Below are 19,026 nucleotides of genomic sequence, written 5' to 3'. Positions count from 1 at the left end.
AATGGGTGCTCACCTTGAGCAAGCAAAAAACTCGCATGTAGACCCACAGTGGGGTTAGTGGTATGGATAATAGTCTACCGGATGCAGCTGCTAAGCCCAGGGTACAGGACAGGACTAGCCAGTCCTGGATAGATATGCAGTGGTAAGGAAGAAAAAAAACCTTTTCAAAGGGCGCTGCTGTTGTCCTGGTGAGATGAAGATGAAAAGTCCGAGGCAGAAGTATTTTGCAAGATATAACTTCTTTATTGGTGTAGAATCATAGCAAGCAGGGATACAGGCTAGATAACGCGTTTCGGGGGACAGCGCCCCCTTCTTCAGATCAGTGATAACAACTGGTGGTGCTTACATGGTATATATACACTTAAAATGGGCGCCAAACATAAGGGGGAGGGGCTACAGTAAACAGGGGCACATACTGTAAAGGCATGATAAATACATCAAAATAGACATGCAAATCATGAAAACCTATTCTGACACATAGAAAAGCCTGATGGAATGGAGCTATTACAAAACTCTAAATAAAATAATTGGTGAACAGTAGGTCATATGCGCGCATCTGGAGCCGCTGGCCGCAGCTCCGGAGTGTGCGGCGGAAGTGGCCGTTGCTACAGACGCGTATCCAAGCGTGTCAGAAGCGTCCGGCCAGAGAGCGTTGCCCGCTCAGGAGGCCGGCTCGCCCGTGATGACAGGCACTGAAGTCCCTCGCTGGAACCCACAGGAGGGAAAATGTCAGGATGATAGTATGTTATGAATAGACAGTGGTAGTTAATGTGTATAGACGTCAATAAAAATGTCACTGTATATGGACATCTTGAACTAGAGCCAGTGATGTGGCAATGAGAAAAGTATGGGGGGGGGGAAGGGGTGGAGGGAAAGTACTAAAGGGGGGGGAAACAATGGGCAGAAACAGAAAACAGAAAAACGATCTATAATAGTAGAAATAATAATGAAAAAAAAAAAATAAAATAAAATTAGAAATAAAAATAAAGATAAAAAAATAAATAAATAAAATAAATAAATAAATAAATAATAATAATAAAAAAATAATAATAATAATAATAAAAATAAATAAATAATTGAAATGAATTAAATAGAGATGAAAAGAATGAAAATGAAAAAAAAATTAAATGAATGAAGATGAAGAAATGAAAAATGAAAAAATGAGAAATGGAAAGTGAAAAATAAGAACGTGGCAAATGTAACAGCGGGATATGACACTAAAAAAAGGGGGGGGGGGGGAACCAAACTAATTATGAATGTATATTGTGGGGGGGGGGGGGAAGGGGGAGGGAGAGAGAGATGGGGCAATGGGCAGAGACAGAAAATGAAGTAAGATAAATTAGAAATAGAGATGAAAATGAGAATAAAAATATTATTATTAAGAAAAATGCATAAAAAATATATAAATATAATGTATATAATAGTGATGCATCACAAATTGCACTCAATCATCTTGTTCAGTCCACGGGGTGAGAGAGTCTGGAGACAATGAATCCAAAAATTCTCCCTGCGTCTCAGGGTGCTGTATCTGTGTATCTTCAGGTTCCAGCGAGGGACCTCCAGAGCGCTGCCTCTGCGCGTCGCACGTCTCCCGGGCAACGCTCTCTGGCCGGACGCTTCCGACAGACTGCTTGGATACGCGTCTGTAGCAACGGCCACTTCCGCCGCACACTCCGGAGCTGCGGCCAGCGGCTCCAGATGCGCGCATATGACCTACTGTTCACCAATGATTTTATTTAGAGTTTTGTAATAGCTCCATTCCATCAGGCTTTTCTATGTGTCAGAATAGGTTTTCATGATTTGCATGTCTATTTTGATGTATTTATCATGCCTTTACAGTATGTGCCCCTGTTTACTGTAGCCCCTCCCCCTTATGTTTGGCGCCCATTTTAAGTGTATATATACCATGTAAGCACCACCAGTTTTTATCACTGATCTGAAGAAGGGGGCGCTGTCCCCCGAAACGCGTTATCTAGCCTGTATCCCTGCTTGCTATGATTCTACACCAATAAAGAAGTTATATCTTGCAAAATACTTCTGCCTCGGACTTTTCATCTTCATCTCACCAGGACAACAGCAGCGCCCTTTGAAAAGGTTTTTTTTCTTCCTTACCACTGACACTAAGTCAGGACCTTGGGTGAAGCGGCCACAGAGAGGCGGAGCTATGAGCTGTAGGCTCCCAGCCCCGCCACTCAACCCAGTACCTGCGCATCCAGAGCGCACTGATTCCCAACCGAGATTTTTTTTTAAAATTTCCCTCCCCGGCGCCGCAGGGGCGAGGGAAGTTTGTGTGCGCGTGCCGGAAGCTGTAACAGGATCTGCAATGATGTCACCGTCATGTGATCAGTCACATGGAGGAGGAGTCACATGATCAGGGGCCGCTGTTCTAGGCCTCAGCGTACCCCTACGTCCCCCAGCCTCCCTTAGCTTCCCCCTCCCCCCTGCGGCCCAGAGAGGGGAAGTGTGCTGAAGCTGCGCCGGGCCGGTGTAGTGACCCGTCCCGCAGCGTCCCCCTCCCCCCTGCGGCGCAGCGAATGATTGCCTTGCTGGAGCCCTGAGTCGGTGCCCTGCCGGAGAGAGGAAGAATGGGTAAGAAAAGTGGCGTGCTTAAGGTACTGTACCGTGTCCATCCCCCCCTCCCTCACCCATGTCCATCCCCCCTCCCTCACCCATGTCCATCCCCCCTCCCTCACCCATGTCCATCCCCCCCCTCCCTCACCCATGTCCATCCCCCCTCCTTCATTCATGTCCATCCCCCCCTCCCTCACCCATGTCCATCCCCCCTCCCTCACCCATGTCCATCTCCCCTCCCTCACCCATGTCCATCCCCCCCCTCCCTCACCCAAGTCCATCCCCCCCTCCCTCACCCATGTCCATCCCCCCCTCCCTCACCCATGTCCATCCCCCCTCCCTCACCCATGTCAATCCCTCCTCCCTCACCCATGTCCATCCCCCCTCCCTCACCCATGTCCATCCCCCCTCACCCATGTCCATCCCCCCCCAGTATGCTTCGGAGTCCAACTAGTTTATCTTTAAAAATACAAGCCCATACCAGTACCCCACCTCCACCTTGCTGGCATCTGAGTCAAAATGGAGCTCTGTTCCCAATACAGATCCCGCCTCAGGCCCATCCAACTAGACCAACATGAGTCACTCTCGTTTCTTCAGTCCATAAAACCTTTTGAAAAATCTATCATCAGATATTTCTTAGCCCAGTCTTGACGTTTTCATTTATGTGTCTTGTTCAGTAGTGGTCAGGTTTCCCCCTTCCTCACCGTGGCCATTTGTTTGAGCCCTAAACATCTTGTACTTTTGGCCACTCCAGGTAGGTTGCAGTTCTGGAATATGATAGCACTGGTGGACACTGGGTTCCAGGTCGCTTCACGTTTGATTCTTCTCAAATATTTGGCAGTTAATTAGCAACTTTTTTCCTTACCGTTTCTTGCAACCATGGGGACTATTTGCAACAAAATGTTGAATAAGTCTGTGATGATGCGCCAATATCTTAGCAAGAGTAACGGTAATGAAGAAAAGAAAACTGCAGCACTCACTCACTTCTTGATTGCTGTTGCTTTATTAAATATCCAAAGAAATGGAGATTAAAAGTTCATGCAGGAGAGCGGAGGCAATGGCGTTTACCAGGCAAGGGAGTCCGTTTCACGCACAGGGGCGTGTCATCAGGCCCATCGCTGCCTTGCATTATGCCGTTGAATCCATAGACACACCTGCAAGTGATTTTCAGTTTGCCATTGAACCAGTGCCAGGTAGCTGTTTCCTTTTGGATCTTAGCAAGAGTGCCGCATCCGTTTGAATTTTCAGTCATGTAAATTTCTTATTGGCCCATTTTTTGGGGATAAAAGAAGCTGCCTAATAATTGTGCACACCTTGATGTAAGGAGTTCATCTCTTTAGGCCACACACTCTCTTTTTCTGCAAATATACAGGGTGGGCCATTTCTATGGATACACCTTAATAAAATGGGAATGGTTGGTGATATTAACTTCCTGTTTGTGGCACATTAGTATATGTGAGGGGGGAAACTTTTCAAGATGGGTGGTGACCATGGCGGCCATTTTGAAGTTGGCCATTTTGAATCCGACTTTAGTTTTTTCAATAGGAAGAGGGTCATGTGACAATCAAACTTATTGGGAATTTCACAAGAAAAACAATGATGTGCTTGGTTTTAACGCAACTTTATTCTTTCATGAGTTATTTACAAGTTTCTGACCACTTACAAAATGTGTTCAATGTGCTGCCCATTGTGTTGGATTGTCAATGCAACCCTCTTCTCCCACTCTTCACACACTGATAGCAACACCGCAGGAGAAATGCTAGCACAGGCTTCCAGTATACGTAGTTTTAGGTGCTGCACATCTCGTATCTTCACAGCATAGACAATTGCCTTCAGAGGACCCCAAAGATAAAAGTCTAAGGGGGTCAGATCGGGAGACCTTGGGGGCCATTCAACTGGCCCACGACGACTTTCCAGGGAACTGTTCATCTAGGAATGCTCGGACCTGACACCCATAATGTGGTGGTGCACCATCTTGCTGGAAAAACTCAGGGAACGTGCCAGCTTCAGTGCATAAAGAGGGAAACAAATCATCATGTAGCAATTTCGCATATCCAGTGGCCGACATGATGATGTGTTTCCCTCTTTATGCACTGAAGCTGGCACGTTCCCTGAGTTTTTACAGCAAGATTTTCCCCCACTTTGCCCGCCCCTAGAAGTCCGGGCAGAGTGGGGGAAGATGGCGGAGAATATGGCCGTTGGTGTGGGGGGGAAGGGGACACACCGGCGGCAAATACCTCGAGGAGCCTGCGGCAGAAAGGAAATGCAGGCAAGTGGATGCAGCGGCGGCTACATCAGAGGCAGCAGTGAAGATCGCTGCTGCTGCTAGGCGTTTCAAAACTACAACTCCCAGCATGCCCAGACAGTCAAAGGCTGTCTGGGCATGCTGGGAGTTGTAGTTTTGCAACATCTGGAAGGACACAGTTTGGACACCACCGTGCAGTGGTCTCCAATCTATGCCCTTCCAGATGTTGCAAAACTACAACTCTCAGCATGCCAAAACAGTCCAGGCATGCTGGGAGTTGTAGTTCTGTAACATCTGGAAGGGCAGTTTGGAGACACAGTGGTCTCCAAACTGTTCACCTCCAGTTGTTGCATAACTACATCTCCCAATATGTCCTTTGGCTGCCTGGGCATGCTGGGAGTTGAAGTTTTGCAACAACTGGAGGCACACTGGTTGGGAAACATTTTCTGTTTCTTAACTCAGTGTTTCCCTACCTGTGTGCCTCCACCTGTTGGAAAACTATAACTCCCAGCATGCACTGACAGACCATGCATGCTGGGAGTTGTAGTTTTGCAACAGCTGGAGACACGGGTTAGGAAACACTGAGTTGAGTGACAAAGTCTGTGTTTTGCAACCAGTGTGCCTCCACCTGTTGCATAACTACAACCCCCAGCATGCACGGACAGCCAAAGTGCATGCTGGAAGTTGTAGTAGTATGCCTCCAGCTGTTGCATAACTACAAGTCCCAGCATGCCCTTCGGCTGTCACTGCATGCTGAGTGTTGTAGTTTTAGCAACAGCTGGAGGCACACTGGTTGCAAAACACTAAGAGTTTGTTACCTAACTCACTATTTTGCAACAAATGTGCCTCCAGCTGTTGCAAACTACAACTCCCAGAATGCAGTGACAGCTGAAGGACATGCTGGGACTTGTAGTTATGCAACAGCTGGAGGAATACTGGCTGTGAAACACTGAGTTAAGTAACAAACTCTCAGTGTTTTGCAACCAGTGTGCCTCCAGCTGTTGCATAACTACAACCCCTAGCATGCATGGACAGCCAAAGGGCATGCGGGCAGGGGTTTACAGTGAGTTTCTCGCTGTAAGTTTGAGATGCAGCTAATTTTCCACTGCAGCTCAAACTCCCATCGGGAAACTCGCTGTAAACCCCCGGCCATGTGAATGTATCCTAAAAACACTAGACTAGACTAAACCTACACAAAATAAAGGGTAAAACACTAAATATACATATACCCCTACACAGTTACCCCCCCCCCCCCCAATAAAAACAAAAAACTTCTCATATGGCAGTGTTTACAAAACAGAGCCTCCAGCTGTTGCAAAACAACAACTCCCAGTATTGCCGGACAGCCATTGACTGCCCAGACATGCTGGAGGCAACAGCTGGAGGCACGCTGTTTGGGAAACACTGCTGTAGGGTAATTTTGGTATCGGAGGCAAGTGTAATTCTTGCATCCGTGTCTGTCCCATGCAAATCTCTAATTTAGGCCTCAAATACGCATGGCGCTCTCTCTCACTTCAGAGCCCTGTCGTATTTCAAGGCAACAGTTTAGGATCACATGTGAGGTATTTCCGTACTTGGGAGAAATTGCCTAACAAATTTAGGGGGTCTTTTTCTCCTTTTATCCTTTATGAAAAGGTAAAGTTGGGGTCTACTCCAGCATGTTAGTGTAAATTTTTTTTTTTTACGCTAACATGCTGGTGTTGCCCCATACTTTTCATTTTCACAAGAGGTAAAAGGAAAAAAAAAGACCGGAAGGAGTACGGAAACTCCCCATATGTGGACATAAAATGCTCTGCGGACGCACAACAAGGCTCAGGAGTGAGAGCACCATGTACATTTGAGGTGATTTGCACAGGGGTGGCTGATCGTTACAGCGGTTCTGACATAAACACACAAAAAAAAAAAAACACCCACATGTGACTCTATTTTGGAAACTACATCCCTCACGGAATGTAACAAGGGGTATAGGGAGCCTTAACACCCCACAGGTATTTGAAGAATTTTCGTTAAATTTGGATGTGGAAATGAACATTTAAATTTTTTTCACAAAAATGCTGGTGTTATCCCAAATTTTCCATTTTCACAAGGGTAAATAGGAAAAAAGCCCCCTAAAATACCCCATATGTGGACTTAAAGTGCTCTGCGGGTGAACTACAATGCTTAGAAGAGAAGGAGCGCCATTGGGCTTTTGGAGAGAAAATGTGTCTGGAATTGAAGGCCATGTGTATTTACAAAGCCCCCATGGTGCCAGAACAGTGCCCCCCCCACATGTGACCCTATTTTGGAAAGTACACCCCTCACAGAATATAATAAGGGGTGCAGTGAGCATTTACACCCCACAGGTGTCTGACAGATTTTTGTAACAGTGGTCCGTGAAAAAAAATGTAATTTTTCATTTGCACAGCCCACTGTTCCAAAGATTTGTCAAACGCCTTATTAAATTCTATGAGGGGTGTAGTTTCCAAAATGGGGTCACATGTGGTGGGGGGGTCCACTGTTCTGGCACTATGGGGGCTTCTATTCCAAACAAATTCTCTCTCAAAAAGCTCAATGGTGCTCCTTCTCTCCTGAGCATTGTAGTTCGCCCGCAGAGCACTTTACATCCACATATGGGGTATTTCCATACTCAGAAGAAATGGAATAATAATTTTGGGAGGATTTTTCTCCTATTACCCCTTGTGAAAATAAAAAAACACTAACATTGTAGTGAAAAAAATTCTAATTTTTAATTTTCATGTCCAACTTGCGGAAATTTGACAAACACATGTGGGGTGCAAAGGCTCACTGTAACCTTATTACGTTCCTTGAGGGGTGTAGCTTCCAAAATTGTATGACATTTGGGACTTTTTTTTGCTGTTCTGGCACCATAGGGGCTTTCTAAATGCAACATGCCCCCCAAAAACCATTTCAGCTAAATTTGCTTTCCAAAAGCCAAATGTGACTCCTTCTGAGCATTGTAGTGCGCCCACAGTGCACTTGATGTCCACACATGGGGTATTTCCATACTCAGAAGAGATGAGGTTACACATTTTGGGGGGCATTTTTTCCCTATTACCCCTTGTAAAAAAGTAAAATTTGGGGGAAAACCAGCATTTTAGTGGAAAAACAAACAATATATATATATATATATATATATATATATATATATATATATTTACACATCCAACTTTAACAAAAATTTGTCAAACACCTGTGGGGTGTTAAGGCTAACTGGACCCCTTGAAAATAGTTTGCCATGTTGTTTTTTTTTTTGCTGTTCTGGCACCATAGGGGCTTCCGAAATGTGACATGCCCCCCAAAAACCATTTCAGAAAAACTCATTCTCCAAAATCCCAGTGTCCCTCCTTCCCTTCTAAGCCCTCTACTGCGCCCACAGGACACTTTACATCCACATATCAGTTATTTCCTTAATAGGGAGAAATTGGGTTACAAATTTTGGGGGGATTTCTCTCCTCTTACCCCTTGTAAAAATTCCAGAACATACGAGTGTAAAAAATGAAGATTTGAATTTTCTCCTTCACTTTGTTGCTATTCCTGTGAAACACCTGAATGTCATTTTGAATACATTGAGGGGTGCAGTTTTTATAATGGGGTAATTTATGGGGTATTTCTGATATCAAGGCCCCTCAAATCCACTTCAAAACTGAACTGGTCCCTGAAAAATTCAGATTTGGAAAATGTTGTGAAAAATTAAAGTAAAGTAAAAACATGTCAACTTTATGATGCAGACATAAAGAAGACATATTGTATACGTGAATCAATATATAAATGTATTTGGTATGTCTATTCTCCTTACAAGCAGAGAGCTTCAAAGTTAGAAAAATGCTAAATTTTCAAAATTTTCATGAAATTTTTGCATTTCTACCCAAGAAATTTATATAGTGGTAAATTTAACTCTTATTTTTCCATATACACTTACGTTTTGCACCGTGATCTGCAGTTTTTATTGGTACTTCTTTTGCGTATATGTGACTTTTTATTAAATCTTATTTGGGATGTGATGTGACCAAAACGCAGCAAGTTTCAAGTAATACCAAATATGTGTATGTATTTATTTTATTTTAACATTTATTTTTACTTGTAAAATGGAAAAAGGGGCTTATTCACATTTTTTAAAACTTTTAAAAGGAAATCTGTCATCAGTTTCGCCTGCACTAACCTGTCGGCTTCACCCATGCACCAAGTCAGCCTCAGAACGTAAGATACAGCAGAAGATTGCGGGAGAACCAAAGCACAGAACAGGACCAGGTAAGTATTGGTGTCATCAGTGTAACCTGCACTACCTGTCTATACCGACAGGTTAGTGCATGTGAATATGATGACAGATTTCCTTTAAATAATTTTACCCATAGCACCCAGTCACATCGTTACAGGTTAAAGCAGACAGTTTTGGTTTCAGGCAGATTGATCTGGGCCAATGTTCTTCTCTTTCTCTGTCTTGTCTTCTGACCTGGTTGTTATTTCATTTTCTTTTCAATGGCTTCCTCTTGGTGTTCATTGCAGGGAATAAAGTGAAATCTCATGAGAATATTCTGGAGTCGAGGTATGGTCACTGTGTACTGTACTAACATCAGACTCTGGGTTAATGGTATAAAGCAATTGCATACAGCAGAACATTTCTCTCATTACCCTATATCCTTAAACATGATGCCTCTCCATGCAGTGACCTCCATTTTTTTCATCCATCTACTGCCATAGAAGTTTTCTACATCTTTTTTTTTTTTCTTGAGTTAAATTTCTTTAGTTCTCGCCGTGCGTCCTGTGGGAAGGAAGAGTGCGATGTGACTAGAGGAAAACGCAATGTCATATTTTGTAGTCGACAACAAACTAAGGCCTGTAGGGACACCCGGAGCCTGAGGCTAAATTTACAACGATGTCCCAGAGGATCACTGGGAAGTTAGCCAGAAAAATGAAAACTGCAGCGCTAGTGTTTACTAATCGGGAGCAGCTTATCATAAAATATAAAGCTGAAGGATCACAGGCAGAAGAGGAAGGGTGGGAATATAGAACAGGACAAATATTTAAGACCAGGAAACCAATCAGTCAGTCATATTTCTATAAGACTCAGTTTTTATTAATTATCATGTATCGTTCTGATAACTCCAGTAGGTTCTCATGGTGGGGGGGGGGGGGGGGGGGGATGAATGTAACTAGATGGAGTGGAAAGTTTTGAACAGAAGCTCTGGCCTAGGGTGACCCATCACTATGGACAGCCCAATGATTCCAGTGGGTGCTGGTTAATCCTACACTTCTACAGCCCTAACCTTACCAGGAAGAAGTTGGAGAAGTATTGTTGTGCAGATGGAGCGACATGATCTGCTGAACCCTGGAAGCACTGAAATTCATAGGTCCTCAACTATTTCTGACCTACAGGTTACATAACTGCAACATCTCCTTGAATTTCTTTTCAGATCTCTGATTATATTGAAATAAATAGAAAGTTCACGTTAGCAGGGGAAGGGTCACTGACTCGCCTGTATCGTCCACTGTGATGCCCATTGGCCCTGATCAATTGCATATGGGACTCTGGTGGTACCAGATGATGATGAGGTCGGTGTTGCCGTCTGTTGATACAATGCGACCAGATGCTGTTGTTCAACCTTCATTTACCCTTTATGGGTCAGAAGCTTTTATTTTCATGCTGTGCTGCTATCTCACCATTTCACTGTTGTAATAGTGTGGAATCTAACCGTGTTTTGATAGGAATATACACAAAAACCCCACTTACAAGACAAGAGCCATTACAAATAGACAGAAAATAACTGCGCCAAAGTGTAATCATATCAGCCAACTAATCCATTTATCGCCTGACTAAAACCATCTGTGATCAGCTCATTGGCCAAGATTTAAGGAGATGGAACATGGAGGCATCAGGATCGGGGATGCGCCAGCTCTGGGACAATGCCCTCATTTATCATTTACTTTAGTTCCGGTCATAAAACGCAACCAACAGAACAATTAATCTCTTTAAATAAATTGGTTAATCTGTCTAATGAGATGGGCTGCAATGTACAGAGGAATATACATGTCTGCTTACATATATGTACATTATTACTTGGAAATTATAGAATAAGTAAAGTTTATGTTTCAATTCTGCCCAATTTTCAATAGCTCTGTTTGCTGGAAGTGAATAAGAACATTGTTTACATCTAGAAAACTTATATGTGTAGTCCAGTATTTCCCAACTAGCTTGCATCCAGTTGTTGCAAAACTACAAATTCCAGCATGCCCTGGCAGCCTTTGACTCTCCGGGCATGTCGGGAGCTGAAGTTATGCAACAGTTGGAGGCACCCTGTTTGGGAAAGACTGATGTAGTCAATTCTTTGTTAACTAAAAACAGAAGCATCTTTCTCCTCCCATTCCTGTTACAATGTGTCAGTGTAGGTAAACTGTCTGAAGTCAAGCTGATGGCTCACTAGGCCCCAGTCACATTGGGGATTTTGCCAATTAGACTATGTTTGTCCCATTGAAGTCAATGGGCCTGTCGGCAATATATCCACATATTGTAATGTAAATGTAGCTTTACTTGCCTTACCTACTTAGTTTAAATAATTTTAGAATAGAGAACAGCTAATATTGTTGGTCAGCACATACCTTTCTGAGTAAATGGGGAATATGCTACCACCAATAATAAATGGCTGCACAAACAATCCATTGACATCCTTCCATTTTCTATTAAATATGCTTTACTATTTTGAAAAATGTAAACCTTTAACCTGTAAAAATATGATTTACATTGCAATTTTCTGAATTATTTAACCTTTTTACTTTTCCGCCTATGAGATCATTTTTTTTTACCATGATCTTTAGTTTCTTTTTTTTGTTACAAATTTGGCATAGATCGGAATTTTTGATTTTTTTTTTGAATTTGCTAGTATGTGATGTGAAAAAACTAAATAAATTCTGGCCTTTAATATTTTTTTAGTTTACACTATTCGCCATGTGGGATCAGTAATGTTATTTTTTATTTTGGAAAATGGGAAAAGGCAGGTGATTTAACTTTTTACTATGAAAGAGGTTAATTTTTATTTGTATACTTCATATATTGTATTGGATTTTTCTTCCACTTAAGTAGTGCCCTTAGAGGACTTGGTTGAGCAATCATTAGATTGCTCATACACAATAAAGGGGTACTCCGGCCCTAAGACATCTTATCCCCTATCCAAAGTATAGGGGACAAGATGTCTGATCATGGGGGTCCCACTGCTGGGGAACCCTGCAATCTCACATGCAGCACCCACCTGTCTCAACTGCACGCAGCGCTGGAGGCTCCGTGTCTGCAGCCTCATGACCACGGGGCCGGAGTATTGTGACATCATGACTCCCCCCCTTATGACATCACACCCCGCCCCCTCAATGCAAGTCTAGTCTATGGGAGGGGGCCGTCACGCCTCCTCCCATAGGCTTGCATTGAGGGGGTGGGGTGTGACATCACAAGGGGGTGGAGTCATGATGTCACAATACTCCGGCCCTGTGGTCATGAGGCTGCAGACACGGAGCCTCCAGCGCTGTGTGCAGCTGAGACAGGTGGGTGCTGCATGAGAGATTGCGGGGGTACCCAGCAGCGGGATCCCTGTGATCAGACATCTTATCCCCTATCCTTTGGATAGGGGATAAGATGTCTTAGGACCAGAGTACCCCTTTAATGCAGTATGTCTGTACTGCATTGATCCATCACATCTTAGCTCTATTGGTATAGCCATCCACAGACAGGCTCTATCAATAGATGATCAGATAGATGATCAGCCATAGAAGGCTAGCTAAGGCCTTGGGCTGCCATGTCAGCTCCCCTTGATTTAGCCACTGTAGGCTGACTTAAACTATGGCAATGCCAACATCAGTTCTAACATCCATATAGATGCCTCTGCACACCAGCTATTAGTGGTGGTCCCTGGCTACTGAAATCAGCTGGGGGCCACCAGGTATGGAGCAGGCTCAAGTCGGGAGCCCTCTCCATACTTCAGTAAAGGCCTTATGACATTTATATATGTCATGGGTGTTAAAGATGTTGTCCAGGGAGAAGAAAAGGTTTTTAGTTTTTCTCCCTGGTAATCCTCTCCTGCTCTGCACTCATCTCAAAACAATAACCTCATGATGTTACTGCACAATGTGGCAGCAACATTATACAGCTATTAGAAATCGCATGCAAGCAAGGTTTCCCCCGCAAGTAATGATTGGGATATGATATCAACCCTGTCTAGAAATGAAATGGTTCCATCTGACCACAGGACATTCTCCCAATACTCTTCTGGATAATTCAAATGCTCTCTAGCAAACTTCAGATGGGCCCAGACATGTACTGGCTTAAATAGGGGAACACGTCTGGCACTGCAGGATTTGAGTCCCTGGCTGTGTATTGTGTTACTGATGGTAGCCTTTGTTACGTTGGTCCCAGCTCTCTGCAGGGCATTCACTAGGTCCCCCCGTGGGGCTCTGGGATTTTTGCTCACTTTTCTTGGGATCATTTTGACACCACAGAGTGAGATCTTGTGTGGAGCCCCAGATCGAGGGAGATTATCAGTGGTCTTGTATGTCTTCCCTTTTCTAATACTTGCTCCCACAGTTGATTTCTTCACACCAAGCTGCTTGCCTTTTGCAGATTCAGTCTTCCCTGCCTGGTGCAGGTCTACAATTTTGTTTCTGTTGTCCTTTGACAGCTCTTTGGACTTGGCCATAGTGGAGTTTAGAGCGTGACTGTTTGAGGTTGTGGACAGGTGTCTTTAAACTCATAATAAGTTCAAACAGGTGCCATTAATACAGGTAATGAGTGGAGGACAGAGGAGACTCTTAAAGAAGAGTATTATTTTCCATTATAATTTGCAAATAAATTCTTTAAAAATCAGACAATGTGATTTTATGGATTTTTTTTCCTCATTAGGTCTCTCATAGTTGAGGTATATCCAGGGGCGGACTGACAACACTCGGGGCCCTGGACCAAAAAAAGGCACGGCCCCTGCTAGGCTCTGCAGCTTGTCAATCTTCTGCCACGCCCCTATTCCAACCAAGTCCCACACACTAAAATTGATATATGTATGAAACACTTTAATGTAGGTAAATTTCCATGACCAATAATACTGGTATACAAGGAGTAAATATATACCACCACACAATAACTGGATATTACCGCCATACTGTACTGAATATTTATCCGGCCCGCCGCTGCATAAGGACGTCCCTGATGTTTTCGGGACACAGGGATGCGCTCTCAGCGGCCCCACGTTTACTTTAAAAACGCAAGGACCGTCAGGAGGTAGCGCACGCAGGGACGCCACTGACGTCCCGTGCGTGCGCCCATAGCAACGGAGCTCGGAGGAGCGGAGGGGAAGAGCAGCGAGCAGGACGTGTGCTGGCCAGCTTGGTAAGTGTTACCAGCGGCACGTCAGCTTCAGTGCTCCGACCACCGCTCCTCTGGTCCCGGGACCTACTGCTATGGCCAGACTGGAGGAGTGTTGGTCAGAGCACTGAAGTGGGGCAGTACACAGGCATACAGTCTCTAGCCATACACAGTATGGCTGGAGGCTGTATGTCTGTGGGGGAACTATACTGCACCTAATGTGGGGAAACTATACTGCACCTAATGTGGGGAACTATACTGCACCTTATGTGGGGGACTATACTGCACCTAATGTGGGGGAACTATACTGCCAACTAAATGTGGGGGAACTACAACCTAATGTTGGGGGCAGGGCCGGATTAAGAGCATCATGGGCCTGGTGCTGAGAATTTTTCTGGGCCCTTTTATGAAAATATTTACATAATATATAAAATGAAAACGCAAAGCAATTTTATTACTCGGCCGCACAAAGATATCAGTGACTACAGCACTGATGGGACACAGTCAGGAGAATACACAGTGATTTAAGTGACTGACAGGCAGGGCTGGACTGGGACCAAAAATAGGCCCGGGCATTTTAAAATAAGATGCCCATTTTTATGGTGGGGGTCAGACTGCTGGGACCCCCACCAATCCCCTTGGTTCAAGTGGCTCTCCAGCTGTTGCTAAGCTGCAACTCCCATCATGTCTGAAGAGACTCAGGAATTAAGGAAGTTGCCGTTTTGAAACAGCTGCAGAGCCACAGAATGGGGTAAATTGTCACCCATCATCACTACGAAACTTACAAGTGACTGTAAGAGCTGATGGGACAGTCAGGAGAACACACAATTATATCAGTGACCTGAGTGATGTCTTCTCTGTTGTCTTTCCTTTCCTTCTTTATCTGGTCCAGACGCCAGGACTTCTTCCAGCACCATCTTCTCTGCAGAGTCTGACACCCGGACATCATAGGCTCCTCACATTGTCAGCAGATCCTCATCCTCTATATAAAGATAATATTCATAATAACACATTATAATTCTGCCAAATACTGTACCACCTGAATATAATACAGCCACGCACTGTACCCTCTAAATATATTATTGCAACACACTGTACCCCCTGAATATAATACTGCCTACCACTGTACCCTCTAAATATATTATTTCCACACACTGTACCCCCTGAATATAATACTGCCATACACTGTACCCTCTAAATATATTATTGCCACACACACTGTACTCCCTGAATATAATACTGCCACGTACTGTACCCTCTAAATATATTATTGCCACATACTGTACCCCCTTAATATAATACTGCCATACACTGTACCTCCTGAATAGAATACTGCCACACACTGTACCCTCTAAATATATTAATGCCACACACTGTACCCCTGAATATAATACTGCCACACACTGTACCCCTGAATATAATACTGCCACACACTGTACGTCTGAACATAATACTGCCACACATTGTACCCTCTGAATATAATGCTGCCACACACTGTACCCCCTGCATATAATACTGCCACACACTGTACCCTCTGAATATAATACTGCCACACACTGTACCCTCTGAATATAATACTGCCACACACTGTACCCTCTGAATATAATACTGCCACACACTGTACCCTCTGAATATAATACTGCCACACACTTTACCCCCCGAATATAATACTGCCATACACTGCATACCCTTCATCCCATCCTCTGTCTTATCAACACCCCCACCCCATGCTTGGTTAGCTTATCACCCCAATGCCCCCTCCCCTCCGCCACATCTTCGCTATTCTCATCACTCCATACACCCCACCCATCCTTGGCTCTTCACTCCCGCACTCCATATTATTCCCTACTCATTATTCCATCCTCAGTCTCATCATTGCAAACCCCACCCCCCATCCTCAGTCTCATCATTGCAACCCCCCCCGCACCTCATCCTCAGACTCCTTATCATCATCATCATCATTGAACCCCCCCCCACCCCATCCTCAGTCTCCTCATCATTCCACCCTCATCATCATCATCATCGCACCCCCCCACACACACCCCATCCTGAGTCTCCTCATCATTCCACCCTCCTCCTCCTCATCATTGCACCCCCCCACACACCCCATCCTCAGTCTTCTCATCATTGCATGCCCCCCATCTTCCCCTCCTCCTCCTCCTCATTATCATTCCATCCCCCCCAACACCCCATCCTCAGTCTCCTCATCATTCCACCATCCTCCTCATGATCATCATTGCACCCCCCCACACACACCCCATCCTCAGTCTCCTCATCATTCCACCCTCCTCCTCATCATTGCACCCCACAGCATCCCCTCCTCCTCATCATCGCATTCCCCCCCACCCCATCCTCAGTCTCCTCATCATTGCAACCGCCCCCCCCCCCCCAGCCCCATCCTCAGTCTCCTCATCAGGGGCATAGCTAAACTCTTGTGGGCCCCGATGCAAGGTGTCAACCTGCCCCCCCCCTCATATCTTTTTCCACCACCAACCCACCAACAGCCGGCCAACTGTGGGATTCACCGCCAGTACAATAAAACCACAAACTCACCATGTACACATATATGTCACCATAAACATACACAGAGAGGAAAAAAATCTTTGTAACAAATATTTTTTTAAATATTGAATCAGTGTCATGTCCCCCTTCACCAGTCCCCTGCCCCCCTTAATCAGATGCAGTATAGCTCTCCACATTAGGTGCAGTATAGCTCTCCACATTAGGTGCAGTATAGCTCTCCACATTAGGTGCAGTACAGTTCCCCCACATTAGGTGCAGTACAGTTCCCCCACATTAGGTGCAGTATAGTTCCCCCACATTAGGTGCAGTATAGTTCCCCCACATTAGGTGCAGTATAGTTCCCCCACATTAGGTGCAGTATAGTTCCCCCACATTAGGTGCAGTATAGCTTCCCCACATTAGGTGCAGTATAGTTCCCCACATTAGGTGCAGTATAGTTCCCCACATTAGGTGCAGTATAGTTCCCCACATTAGGTGCAGTATAGTTCCCCCACATTAGGTGCAGTATAGTCCCCCCACATTAGGTGCAGTATAGTTCCCCACATTAGGTGCAGTATAATTCCCCCACATTAGGTGCAGTATAGTTCCCCCACATTAGGTGCAGTATAGTTCCCCCACATTAGGTGCAGTATAGTTCCCCCACATTAGGTGCAGTATAGCTTCCCCACATTAGGTGCAGTATAGTTCCCCACATTAGGTGCAGTATAGTTCCCCACATTAGGTGCAGTATAGTTCCCCACATTAGGTGCAGTATAGTTCCCCCACATTAGGTGCAGTATAGTCCCCCCACATTAGGTGCAGTATAGTTCCCCACATTAGGTGCAGTATAATTCCCCCACATTAGGTGCAGTATAGTTCCCCACATTAGGTGCAGTATAGTTCCCCCACATTAGGTGCAGTATAGTTCCCCCACATTAGGTGCAGTATAGTTCCCCCACATTAGGTGCAGTATAGTTCCCCCACATTAGGTGCAGTATAATTCCCCTACATTAGGTGCAGTATAGTTCCCCACATTAGGTGCAGTATAGCTCCCCCACATTAGGTGCAGTATAGTTCCCCACATTAGATAGGCAGTATAGTTCCCCCACATTAGATAGGCAGACAGCTAAAGGCCCCCTGACATTAGCATAGCCCCCCACATTAGCACAAGCCCCCCCAACATTAGCATAGGTCCCCCCACACAGATTGACACACACACAGACAGACACACACATATACAAAGACCAGTGTTTCCCAACCAGGGTGCCTCCAGCTGTTGCAAAACTAAAACTCCCAGCATGCCCAGAGAGCCTTTGGATGTCAGGGCATGCTGGGAGTTGTAGTTTTGCAACAGATGGAGGCTCCCTGGTTGGGAAACACTGGGTTAGGCCCTAGGGCAGTGTTTGCCAACCCAGGTGCCTCCTGCTGTTGCAAAACTACAACTCCCAGCATGCCCAGACAGCCAAAGGCTCTTCGGGCATGCTGGCAGTTGTAGTATTGCAACAGCTGGAGGCTCCTACATAAGTATAGGACCCCCCCACCCCATACTCACACATACATATACACATAGACTTACCCTCCCGGCCCATGCCTTGCTCCTTCTCCCTGGCGGCGGCTGTGAGTGACGTCACCGTCAGCGTCCCGCGCGGGTCGCAGAAGAAATGAAGATTTGCGACCGGGACCTTGCAGAAGAGGAACAAGGTAATATCAGACAGCGGAGCGGGCATGACCGGGGAGGGGAGGGGGGGCATTGCTATCGGCGGGGGTGACTCTCACGGGGGGGGGGGTTGCTATTCGCAACTTAACTTACCTTACCATGCGCGCGCGTCCTCTTCCTCGCTGCTCTGCTGTTGCTATGGGCGCACGCACGGGACGTCAGTGACGTCCCTGCGTGCCCTATCTCCCAGCGGCCCCTACGTTTTTAAAGTTAACGCGGGGGGGGGGGGGGCCGCCGCAGAGAGGTAACGAGACATCCTTGTGTCCCGAAAAGATCTTTCGGGACACAGGGATGTCCAGAATGTGACGGCGGCCCCTGCGGGCTGCTTAGTGGCGGCCGCGGACCTGTGCACATTACTGATTAATTAACTAGATGGTGGTGCCGGCCATCATGTGATTGTGGTAAGGGGGCCCGCGCCGTTTGCAGGTAATAGTGCTGGCAGTGGTGGGCTCGGGCCGCGCCCGAGGTCCCTGCCTGTTGCTGCAGCATGTAGCATAGTGTAGTGGCAGGGAGGGGGGACGCTCCTCGGCGGCCTTTTTGGCGGCTGGCTGGGCCTATTTTACTGTAGGGGCCTGGAGCTGCAGCTCCATCAGCCTCTACGTTAATCCGGCCCTGGTTGGGGGAACTATACTGCACCTAATGTGGGGACTATAATGC

At 45.6% G+C, this 19,026-nt stretch overlaps 1 long non-coding RNA gene across 1 annotated transcript; it reads right to left on the bottom strand.

The window, feature by feature from the left end:
- Positions 1 to 14,898: 14,898 nt before the first annotated feature.
- On the bottom strand, positions 14,899 to 18,494 carry LOC130276197 (uncharacterized). The gene is made up of 3 exons (XR_008845044.1): positions 18,463 to 18,494; positions 18,229 to 18,334; positions 14,899 to 15,132 (listed from the first exon to the last, which is right to left on the bottom strand). It is a non-coding gene; the product is annotated as an uncharacterized LOC130276197 (long non-coding RNA).
- Positions 18,495 to 19,026: the final 532 nt, after the last annotated feature.

This window comes from Hyla sarda, chromosome 6 (assembly GCF_029499605.1).
Source record: "Hyla sarda isolate aHylSar1 chromosome 6, aHylSar1.hap1, whole genome shotgun sequence".
Taxonomy (NCBI): domain Eukaryota; kingdom Metazoa; phylum Chordata; class Amphibia; order Anura; family Hylidae; genus Hyla; species Hyla sarda.
Note: the sequence above shows the minus strand (reverse complement) of the source record. Positions and strands in the feature narration are given on the sequence as shown.